At 39.5% G+C, this 24,580-nt stretch overlaps 1 pseudogene and 1 gene segment (V, D, J or C); both read left to right on the top strand.

Annotated features, from left to right (window-relative positions):
• The window catches only part of LOC145362510 (Ig heavy chain C region-like), a 202,270-nt gene that overhangs the window by 168,112 nt on the left and 9,578 nt on the right, over positions 1 to 24,580 (top strand).
• On the top strand, positions 14,375 to 20,184 carry LOC145362324 (Ig heavy chain V region pseudogene; annotated as a pseudogene).

A 24,580-nucleotide genomic window follows, 5' to 3' on the forward strand; every position in this document is an offset into this window, starting at 1 on the left:
TTTAGCAATTCCCCTTCAGTTTTCCCAGTGATAACTTTCAGCCCATCACTGCCTTCCATGAGTGCATGAAAACACCAAACAGTTCATGTGTTTCAACTGAAGAACGTTTAATACGTAATTATTTACTGACAACCCTTCTGTTGTGTGCTCTTGCATATACAATTATTGCAGCCTCACTATTTTGTCCCCGGTGATGACTTATCTGTCTTCAGAGATCTGTTGGAAAATGGATAAATCACGTCTCGAATGACGGGGAGATTATGAAAATTGTTCTTCTCAGTGTCTCATTAAACTTCCTGATATAGGACTCAATTGTCAGACTGGAACCTGAGAATTAGAACATTACAATGTGAATGACTGGCCCCAGTGTATCACTGACAGAGACAGCTGGGCCCGGAGTCAGACTGGAACCTGAGAATTAGAACATTACAATGTGAATGACTGGCCCCAGTGTATCACTGACAGAGACAGCTGGGCCCGGAGTCAGACTGGAACCTGAGAATTAGAACATTACAATGTGAATGACTGGCTCCAGTGTATCACTGACAGAGACAGCTGGGCCCGGAGTCAGACTGGAACCTGAGAATTAGAACATTACAATGTGAATGACCGGCCCCAGTGTATCACTGACAGAGACAGCTGGGCCCGGAGTCAGACTGGGACCTGAGAATTAGAACATTACAATGTGAATGACTGGCCCCAGTGTATCACTGACAGAGACAGCTGGGCCCGGAGTCAGACTGGGACCTGAGAATTAGAACATTACAATGTGAATGACTGGCCCCAGTGTATCACTGACAGAGACAGCTGGGCCCGGAGTCAGACTGGGACCTGAGAATTAGAACATTACAATGTGAATGACTGGCCCCAGTGTATCACTGACAGAGACAGCTGGGCCCGGAGTCAGACTGGAACCTGAGAATTAGAACATTACAATGTGAATGACTGGCCCCAGTGTATCACTGACAGAGACAGCTGGGCCCGGAGTCAGACTGGAACCTGAGAATTAGAACATTACAATGTGAATGACTGGCCCCAGTGTATCACTGACAGAGACAGCTGGGCCCGGAGTCAGACTGGAACCTGAGAATTAGAACATTACAATGTGAATGACGGGCCCCAGTGTATCACTGACAGAGACAGCTGGGCCCGGAGTCAGACTGGAACCTGAGAATTAGAACATTACAATGTGAATGACTGGCCCCAGTGTATCACTAACAGAGACAGCTGGGCCCGGAGTCAGACTGGGACCTGAGAATTAGAACATTACAATGTGAATGACTGGCCCCAGTGTATCACTGACAGAGACAGCTGCGCCCGGAGTCAGACTGGGACCTGATATAAGGAAACAATCATTTCTAGGGCCTTAGCACAGGTTTCTTTGTCAGGACGAGTGACACAGGGATTTGTGTGGTAAACACGGATTGGAAACCCTATGACATCCGCAGGAGTGACTGACTCCACCTGACTAAGAGCTGGTATTCTCAAAGGGGGGACAGTCATGGCGGACTCGATAGATTTCTGTTATCTGAGGTAACAACAGTGAATCTGTCAGAGGAAGAGAAAATAATCTGTTCCTTTTCATTCTTACAAGCAGTTCCACATTTACAGACAGAATTAGGACATGTAAAGATTGAAAAGACTAAGTATGAAAACCTCTCCGGAAGAAAAAGAACAGTGCAATAAATGTTAAGTGTTATTGTGCTTTTCCCAATCAAGTTCGATCCAGTATTCAGTTGTTCAAAGTGATGGTTTATAAATAGAATTTCAGAGTGGTTCCTGGCAATTACACACACACACACACACACACACACACAAGTTTTGTCAAAAGATAAGATTTACATAAGATGACAGCTGTATAAATATTGCAAGTTATTCAGTCTCAGTGAAGGACAGGGAGAGACACAAAAAAGGATGCTGGGACAATGATGTAGATGAACCATTAAAATGCTCCCATTCTCGAAAATCCTTGAAATTTTAAACACATGAAGGACATATCTTATTTATTTCCCAAAATTACTGTGAAATCTGATTCGATCACCCTTTCAAGCTGTTCATTCCAGTTCATAACAAATCTTGCGTAAAAATAAATCATTTCATTTCTGTCTCTCAGCTCAATCAAATAAACTTTTGCAGACTGGTTGCTGACCGCCCTCCCAGTTGAAATATTCTCTCTTTAATTGCCCCAATCAAAACTTCATGATTTTGAGTACTAATAAAAGTGTTCAAAAGATTGACAAGGAAATAGAGAGAGGGAGAGAGAGAGACTTGGAGAGTTGGGAGAAATAAAAACGGGGTGCTGACAGATAAAAGCTGAGAAACAAAAAGTAAATAGCAGATGGAGAGAAAATGATTAAACAATGAAACATAACAGTTATAATTTTCTTCCTTCATGAAAACCGGGAGTTCAGTGACTGATCCACTGACCATCAGTTATGTCGGGAAACTCTGAACAGATCATACCAGGCTCATTTGTAAATGTCACCGCAATGTGATCTGTGTGACTCTGCCCCGACTCTGTGGGCAGATATAGGCCGCACTGACAGATGTTCTGACCAGATTGTGGTCCCTGGATTTATTTTCTGCTCAGAAGTGAGATGTGCGGTTTGGAACCGGCAGCAAGAAACAGGAAGTTGTGTTACCTGAGATTGAAACAGTGGGCGTCAGTTTGATGTTATCACCGTGAACATTCTTCCTGCCTGTGAGGGTGAACTCAATCTGACAGCCTGAAGAGCAGTCACACAGATTGATGCCGGTCTCAGCATTACATTCACTTCCATTGCCATTTTTGTGAATCAAGAGAATTGTCGTATTTGGTGTTTAAATAGGTTAATTAGAGGGAAGATGGACTGAAGATTACCACCGAGAAAAAAGAGGGAAAATTAAAGCAACATTTTGTCCCGCGGAGGAATTCTAAAATAAAAAAAAATAGTGTGTTAGGCGTCGTGTGAGAGAAATCGAAGAGAGAGGTTAAGTGAGTGATCAGGTCTGTTTTCGGCACTGAATTTCCCTTGATGGGATTTTTGTGCTTCATCTTTTCAGTCACAAGGCGACTTAAGCAAAAAAAACTTTCTTTTTTCAACTAATAGCTGGATCCCTCATTGGGTACCAGTAAAACTGAAGTATTGGAGATTGAGTGAGAGAAGAGAAGTCATCCGATTTCGGCACAATCTGAGACAGAGAGAGAGAGAGAAAGAGAGACAGAGAGGCAGAGAAAAACAGAGGGAGAGAAGGAGCCAGGGAGAGAGAGGGGGACAAGGAGAGACAGAGAGAGACAGAGAGCGGGAGGGAGAGGGGAAAACAGGGAGAGAGAAGGAGCCAGGGAGAGAGAGGGGGACAAGGAGAGACAAAGAGAGACAGAGAGCGGGAAGGAGAGAGGCCGGAATGGCGGGAAGTAGGGGAGAGAGAGAAAGAGGCAGGGAGAGAGAGAGAGAGAGACACTAATGCCATTCCACATATGGTGAATGATCTGCTGAGTGTCTCTGGCATTTTTTTTTTCAGGCCCCATGCATCTGCACTTTTTTTTAATGAACAATAGTTATTTGGTCAGATTAGTAAAAGGATTGTCAAAGATGGGAAAGCTTTATGGATTGATTTAGACGAGGAAACTGAGATAAGTAGATTTCGGAGGGAATACCAGAGGTTCGGGCCTAAGCAGTTGAATACATTTCAAGTTGAAAAAAAACAATGACTTAAAATATAACAAAACAAACTGCAGAATGTATACACTTTGAATTATATTCTATCGTAACGTAAGTGTCAGGACTTGTTCTGTGGCATTTTTTTTTAGGAAAGAGGTAAGCAATTAATGATTGGATAGATATTCAGCCTGTTGGATCCATCTGAGATATTGTAAGTCCACAATTCAGTCTCACACTGTCAGCGTATCAGTGAATGCTTTTAATAAAATGAGACAGACGAAACATTTTTCAGTAAAATCTGTGGTAAATTGACACAATGCAACACAATATTCAACTCTTAAAATGTATCTCAACAGGGATTACCTCACGCTGTTACAACGAATGCTGCACCATTGTTCAGATACTGACCTGTCTCCCAATGACGTTTAATAACTTAGAAATTGTTAAAACGTTCACGCTAAATACAATAACAGAGCAATTCGGCGTTTCTCACAGTTACTTATAGATATTAGCAAAATATAAACCTACACTTCCAAACAAGAATGACTGGTATCGGACAGGCACATCCATGTATATCATGATTGATAATACCTTGACAGGAAGCATATTTATCGTCCGGTATTGAATTAACAAAGACAGGTTCTTCCGTCATGCAAAGAGACAAACCTCGTGTAACATAAAAATACATTGGATCTCAGGCAATATAATCAGATCCGTGCTGGACATTAGTACTAATTGAGAGGACCTAATGTCACATAAATAGAGGGATGGTCCAGTGTAGGTCAACGAGAGATACGAGCGAATGTAATATAAAGAGGGTCAGGATCTACCGACATATAATTAAATATTGGATCTGGTACAAAATAAGTAGAAATATGGACTGGGGTGATGTAATCAGTGAGATGGCTCCATTAATTCATAACTAATAAAGCAGTGTCTTCTGTACACTGGCCCTTTTGCCAGTGGGTAACAGATTCTTCCTAATGAGTAAAACATTCCCATTCATAGCTTTGAATTTTGTACTAAATCTCCCATAGACTGCTCAGTTCTAAGAGAAACAAACTCAGTGTTCAGCTGTTATGATAGTGGAACTCATGCATCATTAACGTCAAACTCTCAGACCCTGTGCCTCGCGTGTTTCCAGATGTTATTTTAAGAATTGATGGAAGTTTTACATGGATTCCTATTAATCATTGCCATCGAGTCAGAATAAGATTGAAGACTAGGAAAAAACTTGCCTCTGACCATTAAATACATCCGTGTAATATTGGACACTGATCTCAGACTTTAGACACAATGAACTAAATGGCATAATATCAAAACACAACATGTGATCAGTTAACAGTCTTATCTCACAGGAATCAACATCATTTTTGAAACAGATGGTAATATGTTCAATTCCCACAACAGATACCTGAACTCATGCTCCAACCTGTGACCCAGTGATGAATGTTCAATTGTTTCATTATTAGATGTGATGATACTTAATTGTAGCAATATTATTATTAAGCTGGTAATACAGAAATTTGAAATAATGCTCTGGGGACAGGAATTCAATTTCCAACCCGACAGCTGGGGAATTTCAATTCAATTAATGTGTTTCAACTGAAACAAACATTCTTCTGTAATTAATAACAATCATATTCCATCAAAGCTCATCTTCTTCTCTAGTGGCTTTCAGGAGAGGAAATTTTCTTTCTTACTAATAAAGTATAGACAATTGTCAGAAGAAGCAACAGGCCCGAGGATTGTGAATTAAGCAAATGAAGACAAAATGATTGAGGGGGGAAATAGATTATGAGAGTAAAACTACAGGGAACATGAGACATATAATGGTGGCACAGTAGCACAGTGGTGAGCATTCCTGCTTCACAGCGGCCCGGATTCGATTGCCCTCTTGGGAGACTGCCTGGCTGGTTCTGCACGTTCTCCCTGTGTCTACGTGGGTTTCCTCTGAGTGCTCCGATTTCCATGCACATTCTGTGTTGGTCAGAACAATTCACCCGGATGGGCGCCAAACTGAGGTGACTTGGTGATTTCACGGCAATTTCACTGCAATGGTAATGTAAGCCTTAACTGTGACTAATATATATACTTAATAAACTAATTATAAAACCGTCTTTGAACGTCTGAATGGACAAAGATTAATAAACACAAATGTCCATAGCTTGCATTCAGAAACCAGAGAAATTATAGTTGGGAAGGAAGAAATGTTGGTGGAATAGACAACGAAGTTTGACTCTATCTTCACAAAAGAGGACACAATTATCCTTCAAAAAGTGTTATGGAACCAAGGGAATAGTTGGAAGACGGCATTGAGGAATACTAGTATGAGTAGGAAAATCATGTTGGGGAAATTAATAGGGTTAAAAGCTGAAAAATCACAAGAACCTGATAACCTACATCCCAGAATATGAAGGGAAATGGACCCGGGGAATATTGGATGCATTGGTGTCCATCTTCTAAAATTTGATACACTGTGTAGCTGTTCCTACAGATTGTAACTCCAATGTACACAATGGAAGGGAAAGGAACAATGATGAATTACAGCCTGATTTTGTATCAGTGAAGATGTCAGAGACTGTTATCAAAGATACGATAGCAAAATATTTGAAAGGCATCCACGGATTTTGATGAAGACAGGATGACCTTAAGAAAGCCATGCTATTCTTAACAAACCTACTTGCGTTTTTTTGGTTAATATAAATAATAGAATAGGCAAGGGGGAGGGGGTGGACCACCGTACGTGGTGTATTTTCACTTTCAGAAGACATTTGGGAAAGTTTCTCATAAAATATTAGAAGGACAAATTAAAGCACGTGGGATAGGGAGTAACGTATAGGCATAGGCATATAAAGTGTTGACAGATAAGAAAGTGAGAGTGGAAATAGATGGGGATATTTCCCGAGTGGTTTTCAGCTCCAAGCGGGGTACCACAGGGTCTGAATTTATTTTATTTACTTATTCGTCACAAGTACACGACAGTAACACTGCAATGAGGTTACAATGAAAATTCCTGTGACACCACACTCCAGCTCACTTTCGGGTACACACACCTGAGGGAGAATTTATGCCAATGCACCTAAGCAGAATGACTTGGGACTGTGGGAGGAAACCTGAACACCTGGATGAAACCCACATAGACACGGAGAGAACGTGCAGATACCGTACAGCAATGACCCAAACCGGGAAATGAACGCAAGTCCCTGGCACTGTGGCCAGTGGGATCTGGAAGGGGGAACCAATAGTAGCATGTCCAAAATGGCTGGCGAAACAAATATTGACAAATATGTAAACTGTGAAGAGGTTCCTGGGGGTAGCGCGGGGGGCTGATGGGGTGGGCATGGACAGGGGCTTCAATGTGATCTGGACAATTTGAGTGAATGTGTGAACACGTGGCAGGTGCCTTACAACGGGGATAAATGTACAGTTATATACTGGTGTGTACATCCAAAAGCAACATAATTTGGGAAGTGTGATGTAAAAATGGATCTGGGTATCCTTTTGCACCATTCAATGAAATTTTAGAGGCAAGTACAACAAGCAATTAGGAAGGCTTTTGTTGCAAGAAGACATGAGTTCAGAATTAGGGAAGTCTTACTGCAGTTACGACGGGCCTAGAAAGAGTGCAGAAGGGATTTACTAAGATGCTGGAGGGACTTGATGGTTTGATTTATAAGGAGAGGTTGGATCGACTGGGCCTTTTTTTTCTCCGGGGCGTAGAAGGCTACGGGGTGATCTTAGAGACTTCTATAAAATGATGAGGGACATAGATCAGCAAGATAGTCAATATCTTGTCTCAAAGATAGGGGAGTTTAAAACGAGAGGGAACAGGTTTAAGGTGAGAGGGGAGAGATACAAAAGTCTCCCGAGGGGCATTTGTTTCCACAGAGAGGATGGTGAGTGAACAACCTGCCAGAGATAGGGGTAGACGTTGTTACAATTTTGTCTTTTAAAAAACATTTAGCATTTTTACGTGGGTAAGATGAGTATAGAAGGATATAGGCCAAATGCAGGCAATAGGGATTAGTTTTGGTGTTTAAAAAAAGGGCGGCATGGGCAAGATGGTCCGAAAGACCTGTTTCCATGCTGTAAACCGCTATGACTGAGATGATTGGCTTTAAACAACCAGAACAATCTGACTCTGTGCTCGGTATGACTGCGGCCAGTGAAATATTTACCCGCGGATCCCCACTGATTGAAACTTTGCTCAGGGTCTTTGCTCTCACAATCGGTCAAGTGCTGCACTGATGTCGAGGACAGGCTCTCTCTTTATTAAATCAGTTAATTCCACTATATTTGGAGTAAGTTTAAATGATTTCTGGAAATGAGTGTTCCTAGTGGGAACCCAACAGAGCATCACTAAGCAAGTTATTATTCTTACCATTATTATTATTATTATTATTGTTATTATTGCTTATTCAATAATCCTTGATACGTTTTACTACGTTGACTGAGTTCCACTCATTGGGTGGAATTTGGTCTACTTGGATTTGTCCTGCCTTTTGCAATCAGGCATGTCTGCGAAAGTTCAACAATGTTATGTCTTTGATAGTGTCATAGCTGTACTTGGATAGATTAGTAGGGGCGCAGCTAGTCCCAGATCAAAAATCGTTATTATTGTTGCTGAAGTATTGTCAGGACGAATAATCTTTACATTGTCCAATGCTTTTAACATAGGGTTAGGCCACATACCATTCATGATCATAGTGCATGACCGAGCGGGCTCCAGGAGATGAATGACCAACTCCTGTCCCTATCCTGTCCCTATCTTCCGATGTTATCATGTGTAATGAGTTGAACTGCTCGAAGACTGGCATCTGTGATGCTGGGGACCTCAGGAGGAGGCCGAGATGAAACATCCTCTTGGCACTTCTGGCTGAAGATATTACCAATTGTTTCAGCCTTGTTTCTTTTTCTTCTTGCTGAGCTCCCCCATCTTAAAAATTGGGATTTTATTTGAGACTTCTGCTGCGTTTTATTTTAAATTACCATTCAGGACTGTGTGCGGGAGAACTGCAATGTTACATCCTGCCTGTAAAAATTCGGATCAGGGTAGTCATGTGATGGATATATTGACATGTACCGGTGCAAATTAGCTGAACCAAGGTGCCATATGGTACATTATATTGTAATCAGAGACGGGGCCCATTCCACATATATACATATGTAGGCCAATTCAGAATGAACGGACACAGAGCCCAGTGTGGTATTTATTGAAGCAGTTCCTGAATCATCTAATGTAACTGATCAAGATTTCAATTCCATCTGCTGGCAAAACTCAGCAATTACAGTTAACTGTGACAATATCATTATCAGGTATGATCAATGATACTAATGTATCAAGAATTCACACCCATAAATATAATATCACATCCCCTTCTGTGGAAGGTGCCAAAATTTAAGGTGCAAAGAATTGTATATGTATGCTGTTGGATAATGTAGGTTAGGTGGTGTCCCATCGGAATCTATCTGGGGGCCTTGATTATTGACAATATTCATCAGCGACTTAAATAATTACAAAAATAGACAAATATCCAAGTGATATTGATTAAGATTTTTTTTAGAAAATACAAAGTTAAATTCAGTTAATGTCCAGCTAGATTTGGAGGTCCGGTACAGAGCTTCTTAAAATGCCACGAACTGATGCAGAAAACAGTCAAGAAGGTCAAAGGAATGCTGGTCTTCATATCTAAAGGGTAGAGGTATAAGGATGCAGATGTTGTGCTGCAATTGTGCAAAATCTTTGTTAGACCCCCTAATTACAGTACTCTGAGCAGGTATGGGCAACAAACTTTGGAAGCGTGTTCACCTTGAAAGGAATTCAACGCAGGTTTACAAGAATTATACCTGATTTTAAGGAGTTAGGTTGCGAGGAGAATTTAGACAAATTAAGAGTTTTTCGCTCGAATTCAGAAGTTTGGAGGGTGCGCTCACAGAAATCAACAAAATATTTACAGGGAAGGACAGAGTTGACAAGGATAGAATGTTTCCACCTGTTGAAGGCTCGAGAATAAAGACCATGTTAAAAAAAAACGTCCAAGCCATGCAGGAGAGTTGATACAAAGCATTTCTACGCACAGAGAGTGGCGAAGTTTGGAACTCTCTTCCACAAACGCCGGTGGATGCCGGTTCAATTGTTAAATTTAAGTCTAAGGTTTTTTTTTATTATTGAGCAGGGTTATCAAGGGATATGGGTCGTGGGCAGGTGCATGGACTTTGGTTGCAGATCAGCCAAGATCTTAAAGAATGGCGGGGCGAGTCTGTGAAGTTGAATGACCCACTCCTGTTACTATATTGCCAATCCAGCCTCAGAGCAAAATACCTCAATTCATGTTAATATATTTGTGTTGATCCTGGTTAGAAGGAAGAATGTTGATCAAAGCCCTGTTGGAGACCATGGCATCTTTAACGCCCAGCTTGGCAATCATGGCGTTGGGGAACGTTTATTCCTTCATCATTCCACCTGAAAGATAGTTGGGGTCATTTTCTCTGAAGCCTCCCAGGAAGGCAAGGTGGAGTCTTAAGTTGAAGGAAAGTGTGTGTATTTCTATGTGTGTGTGTGTGTGTGTGTGTGTGTGTGTGTGTGTGTGTGTGTGTGTGTGTCTACGTGCATGTGTATATGAAAAGAAGACAATATGTGAGACAGAATGAGAACAAGAGAGAATGTGTGGGTGTGGGTTTGGCTGAGTGCTTTGTCAAATGTCAAGTTGTGCACAAATCAATTTCACAATGTTCCAAATATAACAATCCACTCTTATCAACCTAATCATTTTCATTCTTTCCAGCTTCGATTTGAAGATCTACCATCAGCAGGATGTGACTCTAGACGGACAGCAGTATGTGTAACTGGGCAATGCCTTCTGAGATGTGCTGGAATACCACTCTGCTGTAAATAAGTTAAGCACAGGAAACAAAAGTTGGTCTTCCCAGAGATCCCCGCATCCCATGGAAGAATAAATGAAATAAAACAGAAGCATGCATGTTTATGTAGTATAAAATATATCATCTCTCTTAATCAGCTCTCGCAATCTGCCTGTATTTATTTCTATCCAACGATCACAGTGTTTGGTTGTGTTGGAGAGATCATCATTGTTGCTACCAAGGTGCCGGAGAAGCTGAAAACTTTCTTATCCTAAGAAATGGGAAACATTGGTATAGATTTACAAATTAAAAAATAAGTAAGCTGCCTGCAGCAGTGTTGCTGGGCAGATTTGTTTATAAATAGGCCCCATTGACAATGCTCCGAGATTGAAGTTGGCTTGTAGCCAAGCGCTCAGTACTGAGTAAACAGATCTTTGAGTTACTGAACAAACACCGTCAGATGTTTCCTGTAAATATTTTCGGGTGTTTGGCAGCAGGTTGGACTGCTGCCAAATACTGCGTCGGACAGATTAACATGAATCTGTAAAGATAGAATGGAACTTCGTCAGTAATATAATAATTGTTTATTTCCCACAAGAAAGACGCGTTTTAATTTGTATTCTTTCTCAGCGAATATTTTAAATGAATGCACTGTTCACTAGGTGATTAAACAATATCAGAAACTAGTAAATTGGCCAGGTGCTATTTCATTTTTATAACTTGCAAATAAATGCCCTTTCAACAATTAAAGCCATGTTGTGAGCTACTGCATGATGTGCATGGAGGAGATTTTAATGTTCCCAATCCCTCAGTCCAATGAGATCAGTGTAATGGCCCCAAAATGAAAATAATTAAAAGTAGAAGAAAACCATATAACTGCCTTGAACAGCGCGGATTCTTGGAATATTCTCAGTGCTCTGCCCCTCTCTTACATTTGATTAGATCCATGTTCTGCTGTGCAGCACAATCTGATTTCGATCATTTACCAATCCCTCTCAGTAGCTGCCAATCTGTGAAGAAATGACCCGTTCATAACCTGGTCCAGTGGAAGATAAAACAATTATTCTTGTGATATTGTGTAATATGCCGCAAAGTCCTGATGTCCTGTTTTCACACTACCAGTGAATGTTAGACAGCCGGTGGCTGATAAAATGAGCTGCAATGATCTGGATGCTGAGGGAGAACTTTCCTGATCCCTGTGTCCGTTCTGATTCATTAAATTCTCTGTCCAAAGTCGATTTTAATTTCATGTTTCTCTGTCAAATAATCATAAGTCAACCAGTTTTCTTTCACCGTTAATTTTCACAGGGTTAAGTAGCTATTGGGGAAATATAAGGTGTAACATTGCATCATATGAGGATTTTCATTTTTGAATGTATTTGTGAGTTGTACGGTGACATCTTTGTTAGCACTTCTGCCTGAAAGCGCCAGGGACACAGTTTCAGTTCCAGATTTTGGTCTATGTGGAATCACTACATGTGTGGAGTGTGCACATTCTCCAACTGTCTGCCTATTTACTCACACTGTCAAATAATGTGTCGCTTAGCTTGATTGGCGATGATAAATCGACCCATAATGTCAAGGGAACTAGCAGGGAATATAGTTGGGTGTTGGGGGTAGGGCCTGGGTTGGAATGATATCGGTGCGGGTCCGATAGGCCAAATGGCCTCCTTCTGCTCTGTAGGGATGCTGTGAACATGGGCACGGCTGGATGACCAGAATTTATTGGCTACCTCTTGCCAAGGGCAATGGAGAGCCAACCACATTGCCATGGCTCCGGAATTGCAGATAGGCCAGACCAGTTAAGGACGGCAGATTCCCTTCTCTAAAATACATTAGTGAACCAAATGGATTTTTTTTTACACAATCGACAATGATATCATGCTCATAAGTAGATTCTTATTTCCAGATGTTTTTACTGAATTTACATTCTACCATCTGTTGTTCTGGTATTCGAAGCCAGGTCCTGAATACATTAGTTAAGTTGGTGGATGAATTGTCAGTGACACTAACAGTAGGCCATTGGTTCTCTTCTTTGAATATCCGGTCTCAAATTACAGTGATAGCTATCCACACCTGAAATACAATCATCCCAGCATTTAGTTACATAAAACGACAACAACACAAATGTTACTCAACAGGTCAATATGCATCATCCGAGAGAGAACTAGATTCACATTATAGGTCGATGCCAGGATGCAAAATCTCATTGATATAATTCTAAAGAACAAAACTGTTCTCTCCAATATTCTACCTTAATACTGATTCTTCAAACAAAATCACACATTTACCGTCAAGTTATCACATCTCTGTTTGTGGTAGTTTGTTGTACGCAAATTACCTGCTGTATTTGCAACATGACAGCAGTGACTAAATTCAGCAAAAGGACATCACTGAGTTTTAAGAACAAACAAAGAGCAAAGAACAATACAGCATAGGAAACAGGCCCTTCGGCCTCCCACGCCTGCGCCACTCAAACTTTAGGACGATATGAGGTCGGGTAAAGTGTTCTATAAAAGCAAGTTCTACAAAAATGAACGTTGTAATTCTTTGGAAGCGCTGAGGTTAATGCGAACATAGTCAAGCTTCTGACTGATCACAACAAAATAACATCATAGAATCCCTGCAGTTCAAAAGCAGGCCATTCGGTCTAACAACTCTGCAGCGGCTCTCCAGCAGAGCATCCTACCTGTGCCCAGCCTTCACCCTTTCCCGACAGCGACGCCTAATCACAGCCTAATCCCCCGAACCTACACATCGTCGAACACTAATAAGAAATTGAGCAGAGACAATCCACCTTGGACCTGGGAAGGATGCTTTGCTGGATAGCTGGTGCAGATTTGATAAACCGAATGGCCTCCTTCTGCACTTTAGGGATTCTATGTTTCTACGTTGCACATCATTGGACGCTAAGGGGCAATTTACCATAGCCAATCCACCTAACCTGCACATCCTGGGTCTATGGAAGGAAGCCAGAGCACTCGGAGGAAACCCACATGGATATGGATAGAATGTGAAAACCACACACAGTCACCCAAGGTTGGAATCGAACCTGCTTCCCCGTCGCCTACGAGGCAGCAAAGCTAATAGTGTCTCTTAGTGATAACTGCACTTTTTTTTTAATTCTTCCCTCGTGTGAGTGTGATCTCTGTTTGTAACAGGAGTACTTCGGACATCAGATCTGTGTTTTTTTTTAATTTAACCTCTCTAGTTTAAACAGACTAAATGCTCAATCAGATTAACATTCAGTAGAATATCTGTCTGTTCACAGATGCTTTATTAATTGTGACATCAGAATTTTCAGAACTCATTCTGAAATGAAATGTGTAATTTTCTTTAATCAAATACAACTGGTGTTATAAATGTTCAAAATTTTCTATTCATTTTGAACCAACTGTTAAAATTCTTAAAATAAATCGCTATTTTGAGTTGAAGCTGATCAATAAGTGACGGTTTATCTCGTTTTGCTGTCATGAAGATTTCATTGTAAACAGTGAGGTATTTATGTAAATAAATATAAAAATAGCAATTCCAAATTAGATTGTTGACTGACAAAAACACAACAAATATTTCCCCACCAACACAGCACAGAAATAGAGACAACCATGCAAATCAATCAACGGATTCCAGTAATGATTGTTTTTTCAACATTATTTATTCATCAGTTATGTGAGGAAAAATACCATGATGATATCTATGTTCGAAATTAGGAAATAATTCCTCTGATCCCGAAATAAAATGACACAGAAAACACAGAACATCTCCTGTGTTTCTTCTCTGTCTCTGTCTTTCTCCTGCCTGGTTCTGCGTCTTGTCTCTCCACGATTGTTCATCGTCTTCATTCCACAGATAAAGTCAATATCTGCCCAATGTATTCTCTCAGCCAGAGTTACAGGGGCTTCTAAGATATGCAATTAAATTAATTTGAATCCGGGAGTGAGATTTACTCTAAAAGATCTCTTGAACACTCCAATTTCTTGAAATGCTTGCTACATTTTCTTCTGCGTCTAACCTCGGCTGTAGCTAATGATAAGAATTCGGTGTGTCAGCACCAAGGGATCTTTCCCTAGATTTAGCCGGTGTTGTCCCTGTCCTTGGAGTGTCGAGGAATATTTACTCTGCATCTCAACTCACTGTAGCTGCCTTTTAAATGCTTGATATGACTTCGTCAATATCAAGATTTAATCCGTATCTAATCTCTGTTGTACCTGACCTGGATGTGTTTTATTGAAGTGTGTAACCGATTTTTCCCTGTACCTAGCATCTGCCTCCCGAATCTCTAAAGGAAGAGTGTAGGAGAGGTTTTACTTCGCAGAGAGTCCATTGTCTTTCTGCCTTAATTTTGCTTGTGCAGACTTTGTACAAGAAGGTTCACTCTGTTTCTATACACGACACTGTTCCGGGAATGTTTGACTTGAATAGTGTAGAGGGAGATTCACTTTGTACTGATTCATGCTATTCCTGACTTGGGAGTATTTAATTTGGCAATGCAGAGTGAATTTTGCACTCTGCAGCTAAGCCCATGTTACTCCTGTCCTGCAAGTTTATGATGGTGCAATCGCCATCTCTGCAAATTTCATGGGGATTGAATTTGTCTCTTTATATTACAGCAAATTTACCCTGTGTCAAGTTATATTATGAGGCTATGTACTTCTTTATTTTTCAGTCGAGTGTAACTCAAATTATATTGCATGTAGAATTTTATATTGCCTGTCTCTACTCGTATTAAACTGAATCTTTTAGCTTTTTATATTAAGTTAGACACTGTCCCTGTTTATGCTGTACGTAATTTTGCTCTTTATATAAAGCGAGACGTTGTCTCTGTTTATATTAATTTAGATCCTTCTCTGTTTGTATCAAACTAGATGCAATCTTATATCTGCAATGACCGTGTCCATGTCTATATAGCATTAGAAATTGTCTCAGTTTTTATCGCACTGGTCAAGGCCAGTAATGATAAAACTGGCTGGAAGAACACAATTCTCTGCATCCTTCTGCAACTGCAAACTCGATGAGATTTTGGACTTTGGAAAAGAAGAAGCGATATCTGAATTCTACTTCTGCTGACTGCATTCAAAATGGATACCAATTCCTGTGTAGAATACACTGTCAACAAAGAACAAAAATCAAAGACAATTACAGCGCAAGAAAAGTCCCTTCGGCCCTCCAAGACTGCACCAACCAAATACTGTCGACCCAATACTGCCCGTTTCTGGATCCTGCCTGATAGCAATGTTTTTATCCCAATATATTGTCTCTTCTTCTCGAAGAACGGTGTATAAACACAGACACAATTCAAATTGAGGGTTACTTAAGTGCAGGAGTAACACTGACACATTCTACTGAAATATATACAGGGTCAGTATCAAACATTACATATCCAGAGAGAATGTCTAGTGCAATGTAAACTGAGTTCTGATCTAGCAGAGTATTAACAGAGCCAGACTGTATTTTAATATAAACAGGGGCCTGATCCAACAAAATAGAAATGAGTAAGTGCCGAGTGCCATGTGGGGGTGGTCAAATGCCAGATTCCAATGACACCCACATCCCATGAAAGAAACATTAAAAAGAAATGATATTGTCAAGGAAAAGAAAACTGAAACAGTGTATTCTGCAGTTTTACTGATATAGGTGCTTGTGTGACATGAACTGAGACATTGCCCACTAATTAATAATACTGGACCGAGATTTATATGAGCTGAGATGGTAATAATAACTGGTACAGGATTGAGACATGTTTAATCTGAAACAGAATCCAGAGTGTTAGTGATAACTACTGACACAGAACCCTGACTGATATAAACTAAGACAGAGCCTACTTTATTCGTAATAATTGTTGATACAGAACCGAGACTGATACACACTGAGATTTATACAATGCAGCATAGAGAAGGTATTGCAAACTGCAATAAAATTGAGATATGGCGTAGTCTTAAATAATCAAACACATTGATTGTGCAGCGTGAACTTAGACATGACTTAGACATGACTAATGAACTATTAGCATAGTAACTGTGGCAGAACCATGTGCAACGCATGAAGACTGTATTTCCAGTTTAGTATACAGCGGCAAATGTTGCAAAGCAGCAAGAATTAAGATACAGCCTCTTGTCAGGTTAGAAGAGACATGGCTAATTGCGATCATAACTTAGAAATTATAATATTAACAGGGCCGCTACATCATACATGAGTACCTGAAATTGAGCCGAGTGCAGGGAAATAAAACTTAGATAGGAGCTCCTGGAATGTGATCCAGGCAGAGCCTAGTGTAACACAGACAGAGTCAGAGGCGAGTTGAGTATAGGCAGAAATATAATACGTTTAAAATTAGAAATAGAAACATAGAAAATTTCAGCTCAGAATCAGGCCTTTTGGTCCTTCTTGTCTGTGCTGAACCATTTTTTGCCTCGTCCCACCGACCTGCACTCGGACCATATCCCTCCACACCCCTCCCATCCATGAACCCGTCCAAGTTTTTCTCAAATGTTAAATGTGACCCCGCATTTACCACTTTATTCGGCAGCTCATTCCACACTCCCACCACTCTGTGCGTGAAGAAGCACCCAGCCCCCCGCCCATATTCCCTTTAAACTTTTCTTTCACCCTTAACCCATGCCCGCTGTTTTTTTTCTCCCCTAGCCTCCTTATTTCATGAGATTTTGGCGTCACTGGTGAAGTCAACTTTTGTTGTTATATCCTAATTTCCTTTGAGAACGTGGTGACAGGCTTTGGAAAGCTGGTGAGTGGGGTGTTTTTCGAGACAGCTACTTTTTCCAGAATGGTATTGAGATTTTTGAGTGGGACAAGTCGGGCAAGTAGAGAATATTCAATCGTTTATGTTGCAACAGAGGCCGGTTCATGTGCGGTATTGTCCTTTGTTCTTTGTTCATACTCCTCACTTTTGCCTTGTAGATGACGGATAGAGTCTGGGAATGCCGGAAATTAGCTGTTCACAGCAGAACTCCTGGCATCTGACCTGCTCTTGCAGCCACATGATTTAAATGCTTGTTCCAGTTCAGATGTTCATGAATTCTAATGCCCAGGATGTTGGTAGTGAGGGATTCTGCGATAATAATGCTAATTAATGTCAAGGGGAAATCGTTGGAATCTCCCTTATTGGAGACGGTCATTGCCTGCCACTTGTGTGGCATTAATGTTACTTGCCATTCATTAGCCCAAGACTGAATGTTTCACAGAAGTGGCCGAGAGAAGGAATCAGTCCAAGGGAATTTGGGACAGGCAAAACTGCTGGTCTTTCTACCAACTCAAACATTCCAAGGAAAAATAAGGGAAATAAAACGCAAACATACATGTTCATGTATCATCTGTCTGAGACATCTTTCAGTTTGCCTGTAATTCTTTATATCCATCCATCTATCACAATATCCTGATGCCTTGGGGAAAAACAAACATATTTTTTGCTAACAGGGTGCCAAAGAATCTGGGTGACTTTCCTTTCTTTAGAGATGGGAAACATCATCTAGATTCACAACTTTTAAAAATTAAAGTGCCTCCAATACTGTTGCTGGGTAGATTTGTATACAAATAGTCCGCATTGACAACGTGAAGGGTTTTAAGTTGGCTTGCAGCCAAGCGGTCTGTACTGAGGAAATTGATCTTTGATCTACTGCACAAACAGCCCCAGATGTTTCCTGTCAATAACTTTGAGCATTTGACAGCAGCCTGGATTGCTGCCAAATACTGTGTGGGACAGATTAGCGCGAACCTGGATGGACAAAATGGGATTCAGCCATTTAAACAATAAATGTTTAATTCCCTCAAGATAGACACACTTTAAATCGTAATCATTCTAATCAAATATTTCCATTCAATGTCCTGTTCATTATGTATGTAAATAACATCACAAAACAATGAAGTGACCAAATGTTCTTTTTTTTCATTTGTATAGTTTCCAAGTAAATTTCATTCCAATAATTAATGTTTATTAACCACTTCATGAAATGTGAGAGAGAGATGCTGATGAGACCAATTCCCCAGTGAAGTGAAATCGATTCAATGACATGAAATAATATTAAAACAACATCATAAAACTGACATGAACACCGGGGATTCCTGTAATATTCTGGAAGTTCTGCGCCCTATTGAAACAGCAGCGTCTCTTGTACCAGATTCGCACCGTGCTCTGTTGTACAGTATAATCTGATTTCTGTTATTGAAGAGTTCCTCTCATAGCTGCCAATGAGTGTAAAAGTGATCAGTTCATAACCTGATTCAATGGAAGATAAAACATTTATTCTTGTGGCACTGTGCAATATGCGATGTGTGTTCCCAATACCAGCAAATGTTAGACAGCCGGTGGCCAGTAGAATGTGCTTCAATGAACTAGATACTGAAGGAGAACTTTAATGATCTGCAAGTCCGCTCCGATTCATTAACTTCTGTGTCAAAAATCAATTTAATTTTATGTTTCTCTGTCAACTCACCATTTAATTATCAGGAGGTTGGGATTCTTATTATTTTCAAAGGCCTGTCTTCGAGATTGGGGCAGTTTGAAAATATAAGGATTGTATCGTGTGAGAGTTTCTTATCATCTCCAAACCCAAATTGTACAGTGATAGCCATCCACACGGCAAATAGAATCACTTTGTATGCATTCAGTTGCAGAAATCGATGGTATTTCTTCTGATAAATTGTGCTTTATTATCATTATGTGGCAGAGACACGGAATTGTTGCAAAATTGTCTAATGTTATTTCGTCATTTTTAGATTTATTTTCTTTGCTGGGGGCGTGGTAATAAAATCACCATTTTTACAATGGAATTAGTTATTTAAATAAATAAATGATGAATTGCAATGTCATCACCAGAAATAATGGGGACAATACAATGAACATTTTAGACAAACAAATATCCCGACACAGATAAAATGTCAATTTTAATATTAATCTATTGTAAATCTCCGAGTCCATTCTGTTGGGGGTGTGGAAGGTGGGACGTGGATCCAGGCGCCGCCTCCAGCAGGGAATCAACAGGCGGCGCCTGGAAAGCCGCCCCCTTCTGCCGGGTATTTAAATACCGCTCACTGGGACCGGAATCCAACAGTCCGGGAGCTGGTTTGTTCACTGAGTTCCTGACACAACCATTTCCCCCAAATCACCAGAAAGATGAGGTCAGCCATTTCTCTCAGTTTGTTGCTGACTTTCTTATCCGGTGAGTAATATTTTATTGTCCAAATCTCTGACTGTCACTGTCTCCATGTTCGTCTATCGCTGAAATGTCTCAGAAACAGCAGTCATTTCATCGGGATTAATCCACGGGATTTTTGATCTATTTTTACAGGCGTCCAGTCGGAAATTGTGTTGACTCAGCCAGAGGCAGAGACCGGGCGTCCCGGAGGCTCCCTGAAACTGACCTGTAAAACCAGCGGCTTCAATCTTGGCAGCTACTATATGGGTTGGATCCGACAGGTTCCCGGACAGGGGCTGGAGTGGCTGGTTAGCTACTGGCGTTCATCCAACAACTACTACGCGCCATCAATTAAGAATCGATTTACTGCGTCCAAAGACACTTCAAACAACATCTTCGCTTTGGAGATGACGAGCCTGAGGACCGAAGACATCGCCATCTATTACTGTGCAAGAGACCACAGCGAGAGGAACCAGGGATGGACCCGAACAAGAACAGCTCGAGAGAGAAGTCAGCAACTTCCATCATAACCTGAAGGTCAATATCTGTTTTAAATATGATATTAACAACAGTGCTCAGAACCAAACCATATTTTTTTTTAAGTATCAAACAAAACATTTAACAGTACAATTTAACAAACGTACCGACATTAATGGGGTGAGCTTTTCACGGACTTTATATTTGTTGTAGTTTCAGCAAGTACAACACTGGATATATTACCCGTTTTGACATTTCTGATAGATTGTATGATATAAACATTTGCCTAAATTTTAAATTAGAACAGAACTAATGGTATATTTGAAGTGAATATTGAGCGGCAGTACTGAACAAAGTGAGTGCAGTTTTTGTCCCGGCCTGTGTCACTGTGATACAACAGTGGGTTCACAATGCTTAGCAAAGCGACATCCTCATACAAAAACCTCAGAGAACGATTTTGCTTAAATTTGTGATTTATGCCACTGCTGAATGCCAAGCTAAATGAGGGTTCAACAAAATAATAGGTAGAAGGAGCATTGTTTTTTTTAAGATATAAAATGCTTCAATTTTATTGTTATTGATTTGCATGCTGAATGTGAACCGTGAGTGGAAAATTTTCTAACCCCCTTTATCAATACAAAGACCAGTAAAAAAAAATGAAATACCCCACTGACCTACTCTTAACGAGATGGAAACAGGCTTTTGAAATAGCAGTGAAATCAAATCTCTGTATTTTACAGTTAACAGTCTGCCTTAGTATTTGTCATGCTGTGTCTCACTGTGATACCTGGATGGCACAGCAGTTACTGTCAATACAAAAACCCCTCAGCACTGGTTGATTGAAGCTGGATTAGTGTCACTTTTAACTTCCAACTTTAATTACAGTACAATATTATTTATGTCCAGCACTGACCTCATGACAAAAATGAAAATGAAAATCTTGATAATTACTCAATTAGCAGTTGGTGTTTTCAACAACATGTTCATGTGCTATTCTGTGAAATATAACACCTTAGGGTAATTTATGAATGGCAAATGATATCCAGAAATACAATTATAATTTAATGAACATTAATTGACTTTGCTTTTCCTCTGGTTTGTGGATATTTAAAAGAATGATGGTTTTGTGTCTAATTTTTGCAGTGAAGGTTATTGTATGACACAGCCCAGGGAAGGTGACACTGTGACTACTACGACTACTGGGGACAAGGGACCATGGTGACGGTGACTACAGGTAAGAACCATGCACTCATTGAGTAACTGGTTTATGTCTGCCTTTGCTTGTTACAGTTGTCTACACTAATAATCCATCTGGTAACATAAATGTGGGTTTGGTGGATTTTGGATTGTGAATTGTTACAATGTTTCCTGTGATTCTGCTGCAAAGGGGTTTTAGAATTCCGCAGTTTCTTGACAATAGGTGCTGCTGAGGGATTCAATTCCAAGTTGTTGTGATTTTGTGTTTACCTGTTGACGCTGCTGTGTGGTTGTTACTTTAAAAGTCGAACGTCTGTTAAACAGTTCAGCGTTTCTGCAGTGTTTAATCTCGGCGACATCTAGTGGCTGCGTGTTGTATTATCTACTACGCAAGTATTTGAAATCTAACCCAATATTTTAAAAAAAGTTCTAAAATGTCTATATTTATCCAGTGAAAATGTTCCACTCACTCACAGTGCTGGTGCTGCTGTGCAATATTTTCTGGCTATTGTAAACATTAATTATTCTGGTGTTGGGCGAATTGGCTGGAATTTATATTAAGCTTTTTCTGTAAATGTTACATTTGATTCTGTTGTAAGTGTTTGTAGAATTGTGCTGCTTCTGCCTGAAGCGGGGTTCAGTCTCTCAATGATGCGTTTTTTTTTCTGGTGAGGAGATTATGTATCTGGGTGACTTTAAATACGTAAAATTTGTGAATTAATTTGGTGTTTCTGCATTTTTGAACTTAGTGACACTGAGCTGTTGCACGTTTTGTGATTGAATACCAGCATTCTGCGGGTTTGCAACTGCTTAACGCATGATGCAAGCAGAAACCAGGCAGGCTTTATTGTATTTGTATGTTTACAATCTTAGGTGATAACAGTTTACACCATTCGTTTAGAACATAGTTTCTTACTGCATTCACAATTTGGAATACCTGCAATGTTTAATCTCGGTGGCATTTGACGGCTGGAACTTTTATCATCCAAATGTTTAAATGTGCTTGAAATGCGACCCAATATAAATAAAATGTGATAAAGTTGTTATACTAATTTGTTGGACATATTCCACGTCCTCGCAATGCTATTAGTATTATCCCAGATTTCTGTTTAGTTTAATAATTGGTTAAAAGCTGGTTTGCTAGATTCGATATTGAGATTTTTTGCAATGTTACATTTGATTCCGTTGAATGGACAATTGAGCTGTTTTTCTGTGAAACGGATTCATTCCCTCACTGATGTGTTTTGTTGTGTTACTGCTGAGGAAATTCTGTGGTGTAGTCACTGCGAATGTTTAAAATTTGTGAAATGGATTGGATTTGCGGCATTTTTTCTGTGTTGCTTAAATAATGTTTTAACGGTGCCGTTGAGGCTTAGACGTTTTCTGGTTGACCGCAAACAATCTTTGAGTTTGAAAATCCTTGCAGGGAGAAAACAAGCAGGTTTGGGGACAAGGAAGAACTAAAAGATGTCACAACATCTTTATAAATTTTAGCTAACACACAAATTCAAGTAAGTCATGACTTACAACGCTCAGTCGGACACTAAGTCTTTGCTGCAATCACAAAATTCTCATGAACAAGTTTTATAGTAAAAAAAAATACATCAAACAATTATTAATCAGTAATATAACTCCAGATTCACCTCAGATTATTTTATATGAATAATTTGGCAACAATCCCCTTTAATAGTTCCGTTGTGCTTTTTCACACAATTAACATGACAAGAACATTTTCCAGACTGGAAATATTTTGTGACAATTCCAGAAGCTATTTCAATGATGACCTGCTGTTTTCACGGCCGCGCTCAGTTGAACAAGATACTTTGCATTAATCGGTATATCCCAGGCTAAGTTCGCATTCACTGGACTTCGAGTTTTGCAGAAGAAGACGTTGCTTTTTGACAATTTTTGTATCGGAGTATTACATTTTTTTATGCAGTTGCAACTAGATTATTCCTTCCAAGTTTTTTTTTCAATTAGATATCGAGGTAATTAATTACTAATCTCATCTCAAAATTTGTGAAATGGTTTGGCGTTTCTCAATTCTTTTTGCATTGTTTCAACTCAGTGATACTGAGCAGTTCTGGCTAAATGAAAATAAAACTACGTTTGAATATTTTGGGAGGGATAAAGCAAAAAAAGCTTTCGGAAAAAGAATATATATGTTAGGGCATGTTATTCATGTTAACTGATGCTGACATGTTAAAATAAATCATGAATTACAATTCACTGTTTCTCTGCTAGGGACATTACACTACCCTGAATCTGTTATATTTGATGTGCTCATTTTCAGAAAAAAATATACATTTTTGCCCAGTTTTTGGGATTTGAGACAGACAGGAAGATTTTAAAAAGGCAAAGGCAGTTTTAAAATGAACATCAGGTTTTTTTTATTGTTTATTTTTGTTGTCGAATTTGACCTTTGATCAATTAGAATAAAGCAGTTTGTACAAATTTGGCAGAGTGAACAGAGTTTTCTGACAGATGGAATTCACTGACACTCAAGCAAAATTGTTCATATGATTGTGTTTGAGTTGTAGTAAATTATCAACGGGAACTGGCTAGAGATTGACAAATAAATGCTTGAAATGCAAAAAGATTAATTTATATAAAAATGTTATGATATTATAAAGATTATAAAAATAATATTAGCTTTGCAGTTAATAATAACATCATGTCTCCAATTACTGCTGAACACAGGATAGAATTATGGGAAGAATAAATGATAGAATAGAAGAATCGACTCTATCTGAACTCTGTGTTTAACTCTTATTAAATATTATAATGATGAAAAACTTATATTCTGCATCATGTTATAGTGTTACAGAGGATTTGAATCAATTGTCCTCTTTGTGTTTGCACGGTTTAATTCAGATTTTCTTTAATTAAACAATGTGTTCAGTAATTCAGTTATGTGGATGATCTAAATTACTATATCTAGGAAGCAGTATTATTGATTTCAAACTGCCAGGCCATTGCAGTCTATCCAAACTCAGAGGTATGCATTTTGTAGGTCATAATAAATTAATTGTAGTGAAAATAAAGTATGACAATGTGATTAAATTGAAGTAAATGAATGGCAGATGTCTAAAAGTTTCCATTCAGTAATTTTAATTATTGTTTAACATTGTCTAAGATTGAATTGTAACTTAATTATTTAACAATGTTGGAGGGAGAAGCACGTTTGGCATGATTGCAAACCCATTTTATTACTGAGTTCAAGACAGCTGACAGGAGAACTAACTGCCAATT

The sequence above is a fragment of the Carcharhinus amblyrhynchos genome, unplaced genomic scaffold (assembly GCF_965287045.1).
Source record: "Carcharhinus amblyrhynchos unplaced genomic scaffold, sCarAmb.v2.hapA scaffold_38, whole genome shotgun sequence".
NCBI classification, from domain to species: domain Eukaryota; kingdom Metazoa; phylum Chordata; class Chondrichthyes; order Carcharhiniformes; family Carcharhinidae; genus Carcharhinus; species Carcharhinus amblyrhynchos.